The sequence below is a fragment of the Schistocerca gregaria genome, chromosome 1 (genome assembly GCF_023897955.1).
Source record: "Schistocerca gregaria isolate iqSchGreg1 chromosome 1, iqSchGreg1.2, whole genome shotgun sequence".
Lineage (NCBI taxonomy): Eukaryota > Metazoa > Arthropoda > Insecta > Orthoptera > Acrididae > Schistocerca > Schistocerca gregaria.
The window spans coordinates 714,135,732-714,145,564 of NC_064920.1; the positions used below are offsets into that span (position 1 = coordinate 714,135,732).

The following is a 9,833-nucleotide window of genomic DNA, read 5'->3' on the forward strand; positions in this document are numbered from 1 at the left end:
TCTACAAACACTTAATAATACTTTCATGCTTATGTATGACCCACACCAATAGATTGGCTGATGCGTGGCTGGCGAACAGAATACAGCAGTCGCCCGAAATCACGGTTCATTGCTGTATCGAAAATGTATCCTTAATATCACTGAATACATTATCACACCGAATGATGGTCCTAGTGATGACATTTTTCTAGCAGTACAGTTAGCTATAGATTTCTGTTCTTGAATATTACAGCTAGACGAACAATTAAAAGTAACGGTCGTTATCGTCACCGCAAAACAAAAGAACTTCTACGAGGGATGTTTTCAGATTCTATCGTGGACTGTTTGGCACTCCACAACGAGAGAACTTCCACTTCACGGAACACTCGTGGCAGAGCGCCAACGCAGGAATCCAAAGTTCCCATAACCCTTAGGCTACGGATGCTCAGCGTCAAAAGACGCCACAGTTATAGGCAGGCTGGATAAGGCTGGTAGTGGCCACACAACAGCGTCTTTTTCTGCCGACGTCCGACGGGAAGGCGCATCCTCAAGGTCAGACGCTAGCCGGATGGGCTGGGGCCCATTCCCTGCGTCAAAAGACGCTTCTCACATTGCGTTCCCACGTGAACTAAGTAGTAACTTTGCAGTGTGTCAAGACAAAGTAGTGTGTGTAGTCAAGTGTTTCATTGCCGTTTTTCCAATGTGTGAGATGGAGAAAATTGAACTTGATACCGAACGTATTATTTCAGAAGTTCAAACTCGACCTTTTTTATACATTCGAAATGCGGATTATAAAAACAGACAAAAAAGAAGAGACGGTTGGCTAGGTGTGACATCTAATGTTGTTGGTGAAGGTTGGGACAACATGGACAAAGAAACAAAAGAAGCCTTAGGTAAGTGCAGTAAAAACATTTAATTTGGGTAGTGTAAAAGATTAAAAATACAATAAAATATTTAAATTCTATGAAAGATATCAGGCGAATTGCACTTGTTAAATTAAGTAAATACAATAAGTCACAATATATGCGCTTTATTGTAGAATATTAGAGGTGTCTTGTTATGCCAGTAGTCTTTTTCACTCAGCAATGTTTGCGTATTGGCTTTGCCAGGGTACAGAACCTGCGCTAGAACAGAAATATTCAGCAAACTGATCTCTTGTGTGTGTTCCTTTCACGGTTCCTCTTGTCCTCTGGGCCGGAATGCTGTCCATAGGACACGATATCGTGTCTTCAAAGTTGTACTCATCGTTTTCCCTCACAGTTGTGCAGTACACAAGTGGCTTTAACAATGATGTCAACCGAATCGATACTGACGTCAATCGGACGGTGGAATATACGCCATTTATTGGCTAAAATACCTAATGCGCATACCACTCGATAAACGGTAGTTAAAAATTCTTTTAATGCTATAAATGTCCTTACCGGGGTATCGTCTCAGGTTTTCACACAGAGCAAAGGCTCCATCTGCCAGAAACATATATGGCAGTAATCGATCAGATATATCGTTTTGTAACGCGGATGATGGTGGTAATGGTAAATTGTTGGAATAGAGTTTCTTGCCAAAATTAGTACTTTTCAGGATGTTGTCGTGTCCAAAGTCTCCAACATCTATATATCTGAAGCAGTAATTTGCGTCAGCTACTGCCATTAAAACTATTGAAAAATACTTCTTGTATTTGAAATATTCACTACTCGATCTCCATGGATTGATCACTCCAATATGCTTACCATCAATACACCCCACGCAATGTGGAAAATTGGCTTTTTTTTTTCAAACTGTAAACTAATATTCACCCAATGTTCAGCAGTTAATTGTTTCGTATATTGGCCTTGCATTGTTTCCCAGATTGCTCAGCGTGTCTCTCGAATAATCTTTGAAATTGTTGAATGTCCAAGTAGAAAATGGAAGTGTAGAGATCTGATAGAATTGCCAGTTGTGAGATACCTACAACGAAACATTGGTAATGGGTTAAAAGTAAAACCAATAGGATGTACAAAAAAAAGTGGAAGAGCATTAAGGATTGCTACTACAAAAATGTGAAAATGAACGATGGCAAAAGTGGAAATTCATCAAAACCCAGGAAACATTACATTTATCAAAAACAGTTGTCATTTCTCCAATCTTTATGTGTAGAAAGAGAGTGAGTATTCCATATTTATAATGTTCGTACATTTTTAATTTGCAGACTAAGCCATGCATAGCCACAAATTATAAAATTTTACTGTGGACAATTACAGTTTTCTCTTTTTACCACAGGACATCTGGGAATATGGCTCTCGATCTAACACGAAGTACGCAAGACGCTGACAACACTGCGCAACTAGAAGGAAACACGGCACCTGAAATACAACGTACTGCATCCAAAGCCTCTCCGCTTGCTCGCACAGCGCAAAGGGAGAAAGAAAGTCCATTTCCGAAGAAACGAAAACAGGAAGAGTTTGAAAAAAAAAGTTGCTGGGCGTTTTGTAAACGAGTTTGCAACAATCACATACAAAGGAACCTAGAACTAATGATCCAGATGAAATCTTCTTACTTTCGCAAATGCCCCTTATTAAGAACTTCATCCGAACTGACAAGATGGATTTTCAGTTGAAATTTTTACAATTGGTTCAGTCCTACACACATGCACCGCCGTCCAGAATTACATCTGAAAGTGACCAACAATCATCTCAGTCCACAAACAGCACACCTACAATGATCTTCGAGGAAAAATCAGAAGATACAATCCTGTCCTTTTATTCACTGTAAAGAAATAATACAATAAGTAATAAAACTTCACTTACCTCAGAGTAATTGATAGTTTGTCTTCAGCCCTTATGCAATCACGTAGTCGAGTGTTTCTTCCAGTAATAGCATTCGACACATTAGAGTTTCGTATGACGTAATAGACTGTACCACTCAAAAAACTTTTCAGGGTTTTCTTTAAGTTTGTTGTGTAGCAGATTAAATGTTTCCCTTTCTGATGTGTCCTCAATTATTGGATGAGTCCAAAAACGTCCTTTTTTGTCTACGCCATCTCCGTCGAACCAGCAACAATGCAGCACATATTATTCTTGCAGATTGTTTACTTAACACATTCATTTGTCAATGCTGCGATATCACCTAGGCAGTTCTGAAACGCTACTGAGCCATATATGGCTACATTCACGTCTTTGGTCGCTCGGACGCTTAGCGCTGAAAGAATGTGGCCACCACCAGGCGACTTTTGAAGCTGCTTCTTTAGACGCTGAGCGTCCAGCTTCAAAAAAACGCAAGTTTGGCCGTAGCCTCAGACAGCTGCATACATCTCAGAACTGATCTCCAAGCCGAACAGCAGCACTTTTCCAAAGTGTCCTCACTGGAACCTGCTTTAGGCACAATAAAATGCCGACTGGCATTAAGGCCATACCATCGAGACATCAGCTATCGACTGACCTTTTCGGGCGGCAGCAGCATACATTAAATTATTGCAGATGAGTAGTAGAAACAATCCTCTTCTTTCCAGAATGAACTGATCTAACACTTCCTGGTAGAATAAAAGCGCTTACCGGAGCAGGACTCGAAGGTCGCACCTTTGCCTTTCGCAGGCAAGTACTCTACTGACTGAGCTGCCAAAGCGTAACTCATAATCCAGCCTCACAGCTTTACTTTCACCAATACTTCATCTCCTACCTTCCAAATTTTACAGAATTTCTCCTGTATACCCTGCGGGACTGTCACTTCTGGAAACAGTTCCCTGGCAGTGGCTAAACCATGTCTCCGCAACATCCTTTCTTCCAGGAGCGACAGTCCTGCAAGGCCCACAGTAGAACTACTACGAATTTTAAAACGTAGGCTCTGAGATATTGGAGGAAGTAAAATTTTGAAAAAGGGTCTAAGTCTTGCTTTGGTGGCTCAATTGTTAGATCACTTGCCTGCGACAGGCTAAACCACAGGGTTCGAGTTCCAATCCTATTATGCTGAATACAGCATCAGTAGTGCGCATCTTGACATGTCGATTAAATACCTTGTTGTAACGGTGTATAGTGACATAAATGGAGCGAGCACGTAAAAGTCGGTTGTAGGAAAGGCGAACAGTCGACTTTGGTTTGTGGGGAGAATTCTAGGAATGTGTAGATGTACATATAAAAGAGACACCATACAGAACACTTGTGCGACCAGTTCTTGAGTACTGCTCGAGTGTTCGGGTTCCTCACCGCTAAGGAAGATATCTAAGCAATTACAGAAGTGCTCCTCAACTTGTTACCGGTAGGCTCGATGAACACGCGAATATTGTGAAAATGCTAGGTGAACGCAAATGGGAATTTCTGAAGGAAAGAAGTAGTTCTTTCCGCGAAACACTATTAAAAAATTAATTTGTTATAATGTGGGTCAATAGCTTGCACATTTTGTTAAACAACATCATAATCGCTTTTAGATAGTTCCATTTCACGATTTTAATTTCGGCATTTGTGCCACTTTCAAGCATCTACAAAGCTTAATACAATGTACTGAGAAAAAAAAATGAGATGAACAGTACGTAACGAGTGATTATAATTAAATTGCAGCTACTCATAGGTGTTCGAGGTTGGCTAAATTATCGTACGGCAGCGAAACTTGGCAGATCCTCTAAGGCGTTAATGAGGAACAGATTTACACTGGAAACAAATTGTTTCCAATTTTATCCACCAGGTGCAAATCTGGTGCTGTACGTGCAAGAAAGACGTTTAGAAATGTTTCCGTTTGTAATAGATTAGGCAAGGCACGTGCGCCGAAAGGCACTATGTTGACACTGTCCTTAAGTGCTACCTACACAATTTATTCAATGCGACCACATGAGACGTTGTCGAGATGCTGCACAGCGTCAGATTTGCACCTGGCGGCCAAAATGAACTGTTTTTCTTTTCTGTGTAAATCTGTTGCGCATTAACGCAATTAGCATTGCTACCAAGTTTCTCTGTCATACGATAATTTCAGCCCACAATGGACCTCGATGAGTAGCTGCCCTTTAATCACAAACACTCGGTTCAACCAGGTTTTGCATTTTGTCAAATTCACATTCATACATACAAGATTTGATGTTATATTATGTCATAGAAATATGTTAAAAATAACGTTGTGTTACTCTTGATAATATAGTCACTGGTTGCTATTATTTGACGAGCGGTTTTAAGCGGTTCAGTCCGGAACCACGCTGCTGCTACGGTCGCAGGTTCGAAACATGCCTCGCTCATGGATGTATGTGATGTTCTTAGGTTAATTACGTTTAAGCAGTTCTAAGTCTAGGCGGCTGATGACCTCCGATGTTAAGTCCGATAGTGCTTAGAGACATTTGAACCATTTTTGCTATCATTGACATGCAGGTTGACGTCAGTAAACGAGGGGCCGAGATAACAACGTAATAACTACGTAAATAAAAGAGGAATTAATGGCCAGTGAATTACCGCTCATGATGCTCCACACTACATACTGCAATCTTGAGTGGACCATGTACATCACAACTGGGTCTACAAATCTTAAAGTATGTACACTACTGACCACTAAAATTGTTACACCACGAAGATGTCCTGCTACATACGCGGAATTTAACCAACAGGAAGAAGATGCTGTGATATGCAAATGATTAGCTTTTCAGAGCATTCACACAAGGTTGGCGCCGGTGATCACACCTGCAACGTGTTGACATGAGGAAAGTTTCCAATCGATTTCTCATTCCCCACCAGCAGTTGACCGGCGTTGCCTGGTGGAACGTTGTTGTGATGCCTCGTGTATGGAGGATAAATGCGCACCATCAGGTTTCCGACTTCGATAAAGGTCGGATTGTAGCCTATCGCGATTGCGGTTTATCGTATCGCGACATCGCTGATCGCGTTGGTCGAGATCCAATGACTGTTAGCAGAATATGGAATCGGTGGGTTCTGGAGGAACGGCCTCGGAACACTATCAGTCGAGATGACAGGCATCTTTTCCGCATGGCTGTAACGGATCGTGCAGCCACGTCTCGATCCTTGAGTCAACAGATGGGGACGTTTGCAAGACAACAATTATCTGCGCGAACAGTTCGACGACCTTTGCAGCAGCATGGACTATCAGCTCGCAGACCATGGCTGCGGTTACCCTTGACGCTGCATCACGGACAGGAGCGCCGGCGATGGTATACTCAAAGACGAACCTGGGTGCACGAATGGCAAAACCTCATTTCTTCGGATGAATCCAGATTTTGTTTACAGCATCATGATGATCACATCCGTGTTTCGCGACATCGCAGTGGACGCACATTGGAAGCTTGAATTCGTCATCGCCATACTCTCGTATCACCCGGCGTAATGGTATGGGGTGCCATTGGTTACACGTCTGGGTCACCTCTTGTTCGCATTGACGGCACTTTGAACAGTGGACGTTACATTTCAGATGTGTTACGACCTGTGGCTCTACCCTTCATTCGATTCGTGCGAAACCTTACATTTCAGCAGGACAATACACGACCGCATGTTGTAGGTTCTGTACGGGCCTTTCTGGATACAGAAAATGTTCGACTGCTGCCCTGGCCAGCACATTCTCCAGATCTCTCACCAATTGAAAACGTCTGGTCGATGGTGGCCGAGCAACTGGCTTGTCACAATACGTCAGTCACTACTCTTGATGAACTGTGGTATCTTTTTGAAGCTGCATGGGCAGCTGTACCTGTACAAGCCATCCAAGCTCTGTTTGACACAATGCGCAAGGGTATCAGGGCCGTTATTTCGGGCAGAGGTGGTTGTTCTGGGTACTGATTTCTCAGGATCTATGCACCCAAATTGTGTGAAAATGTAATCACATGTCAGTTCTAGTATAATTTATTTGTCCACTGAATACCCGTTTATCATCGGCATTTCTTCTTGGTGTAGCAATTTTAATGGCCAGTAGTGTACTTATAACACATTAGAGTATATGCTTATAAATATAGAAAAATCCTAATCTCTGAGTTCTGTTTGTCCATTGAGTATATATTTTGGTTATTCTTTGAAGGTACTATAAACGTCAATCTCTACTAGTGTGCACCTTAATCTCCCCATCTCCACACTATGCAGTACCTTCAAAGATTCCTTGCATAGCTCCTGATGTTATGATAGCAGCTTCACAGATGTGCATTAAGTGAGGATTATAATTTATGCTTATATTTTTTTGCGCCACACTGAGTCTGGTGGAGGAACATGTACTTGTTTGACCCCACATAGAAATTATCGCATTCGCTACATGTGAATTTATAAATTCCTGATTGCGTAAATGGTTTCATGGGTAGTTTGCTGAAATGGTTCAAATGGGTCTGAGCACTTTGGGACTTAACATCTGTGGTCATGTGTCCCCTACAACTTAGAACTACTTAAACCTAACCAACCTAAGGGCATCACACAGATCCATGCCCAAGGCAGGATTCGAACCTGCGACCATAGCAGTCGTTCGGTTCCGGACTGAAGCGCCTAGAACCGCTCGGTCACTGCTGCCGGCGGATAGTTTGCCTGGCTGTTTTCCTTACGTTGTCGTGCGTGGAGAACACGACTCGCAAGTTAGTTTTACGAAAATTACGGACCATTCGAGCTGACATAGCACCATAAAAAGGCAAAGCAATATGCTTCGTTTTTCCTCTGTTTGCTTCTAGTGCCTATGTGATTTCTTTATCGGTTTGTCGTTTTTGTTCTGTGATTCTGTTGTACACGTTTTACCTACTATCATTTGAGGAGTTTACTCTAATAGACTAGATGCACACACTTGTAGATATGTAAACCCCTGTCGTGACATAACTGGTCCACTACTATGTAAATGGAGTATCATGATCGAAAATTAACCTATTACTAATTACTCTTTCAAGTGCGTACGTCTTACGTTATTATCCCTGCCCCACGTTGACTGACGTCATCCTGTACTTCAATAACAAACCTAGTTTTGTCTTTAATAAACCAGTGACTCTGATACCATCAAAAATAACGCAGTCGTAGGAAAACGTTATTTTTAACCTATTATGACAATGCTGCAAGTATGTGAATGCGAACACATTTTAAAAATTGGTTGTTCATATATGGCATTTTTTTAAATGCCTGAATATGGCAGACATTCTGAAATTACAACCATGAAGTGAAAAGAATGACGGCTAAAAGTGATCTGACGTCATTTCAAAATAACGAAAAAGTTGAGAGAAACGTTATTTGCGACAGACTGCAGTACGATTCTACTGCCTCCAACATACGTACAGCACAAGGACCCTGTAGAAAGGACAAGAGAAATCAGGTTTCGTACGGATGTCGTAGACAGCCGTCACTCCCTCTTTCCATTTGAGGTTGGAACGGGAAATGAAATGGCTAGTAACAGTACAACGTACATACCACAATGCACCGTATGACAGCTTACCGATTATTTATGTACAAGATAAAATAAAGGGAAGTTATACTCCGCAGAACGTCAGAGGTTAGATGTTATCATTAAAATGCACTAAGGCGACAAAACTAACGAGTCAGCCAAATGTACACAGATGGCAGTAGTATCACATACACGAGGTATAAAAGAGGTGTCTTTTTTAGCCAGGTAATTCACGTGAAAAGATTTCCCATATGATTATGGCTGCACGACGGAAACTAGCAGACTTTGAACACGGAATGGTAGTTGGAGCTAGATGCTTGGGACATCCCATTTCGGAAATCGTTAGAGAATTCAATATTCCAAGATCCAGTGTCAAGAGTGTTTCGAGAATACCATATTTCAGGCATTACCTCTCAGCAGGGACAATGCAGTGGCCGACGGTCTTCACTTAACGACCGAGAGCATCAGTGTTTGCTAGAGTTGTCAGTGCTAACAGACAAGCAACACTACTTGAAATAACAGCCTAATTCAATGTGGGAAGTACGACGAATTTATCTGCTAGGACAGTGCGGAGAAATATGGAATGAATGGGCTATGGCAGCAGACGACCGACGAAAGTGCCTTTCATAACATCACGCCTGCATCCCCTTTCCTTTGTTCCTGACCTTAGCTTTTGACCCTAGATCACTGGAAAACGGTGGCCTGATCAGATGCGTCCCGATTTCAGTTGGTAAGAGCTGATGCTAGGGTTCGACTGTGGCGCAGACACCGCGAACCCGTGGACCCAAGTTGTCAGCAAGGCACTTTGCAAGCTTTTGGGGGCTTCATAATGGTGTGGGTTGTGTTTACTTGGAATTGGATGGGTCCTCTGGCTCAGCTTAACCTATCATGACAGGAAATGGTTATTTCGGTTACTTGGAGGTCATTTGCAGCCATTCATGCACTACATATTCCCAAACATTGATGTCTGGTCACTGAGCCACAGGTGTTCGTGATTGGTTTGAAGAACGTTCTGGACAACTCGAGCGAACGATTTGGCCACACACATCACCCATCGAACATTTATGGGGGCATAATCGAGAAGTAAGTTCGTGGACAACATCCTGCACCGGTAACGCTATCGCAGTTATGGCCGTGTACTGGGGCTCAGTGTTTCTGCAGAGGACCTCCAACGACCTGTTGAGTCCACGTCGCTGCACTACTATTGGTAGAAAATAGTAGAACGAGAACGGCACAATATTAGGAGGTATCCCATAACTTTTGTCACCCCAGCAATGAAGTCCTCGATTCAAGAAAACTTTTAAGAAAGTCTTAGGAAGCAGTGGCTGATCGTTTTCACTTGGGGAAAGTATAGGCGACACAACTAAACTCTGCCCTTATAGAAAGAAATGGATGGTAACATTTTAATAATCCAGGAAACAGTTCAATATTATGAAACGTCTCCTTAGAAAAATTATACATGACTGTGCTTAAACTGACACACAATTTTTTTTAGCGCAACGCAATCTGACTTTCAGTAATCCCTACAAGAGAATGGCCCTGACTAACATTAACCTATACGT

At 42.2% G+C, this 9,833-nt stretch overlaps 1 long non-coding RNA gene across 1 annotated transcript; it reads left to right on the forward strand.

Moving 5' to 3' along the window:
• Positions 1-423: 423 nt before the first annotated feature.
• LOC126302565 (uncharacterized) lies at positions 424-2,772 on the forward strand. Its single transcript, XR_007553140.1, has 2 exons — positions 424-872; positions 2,236-2,772. It is a non-coding gene; the product is annotated as an uncharacterized LOC126302565 (long non-coding RNA).
• Positions 2,773-9,833: the final 7,061 nt, after the last annotated feature.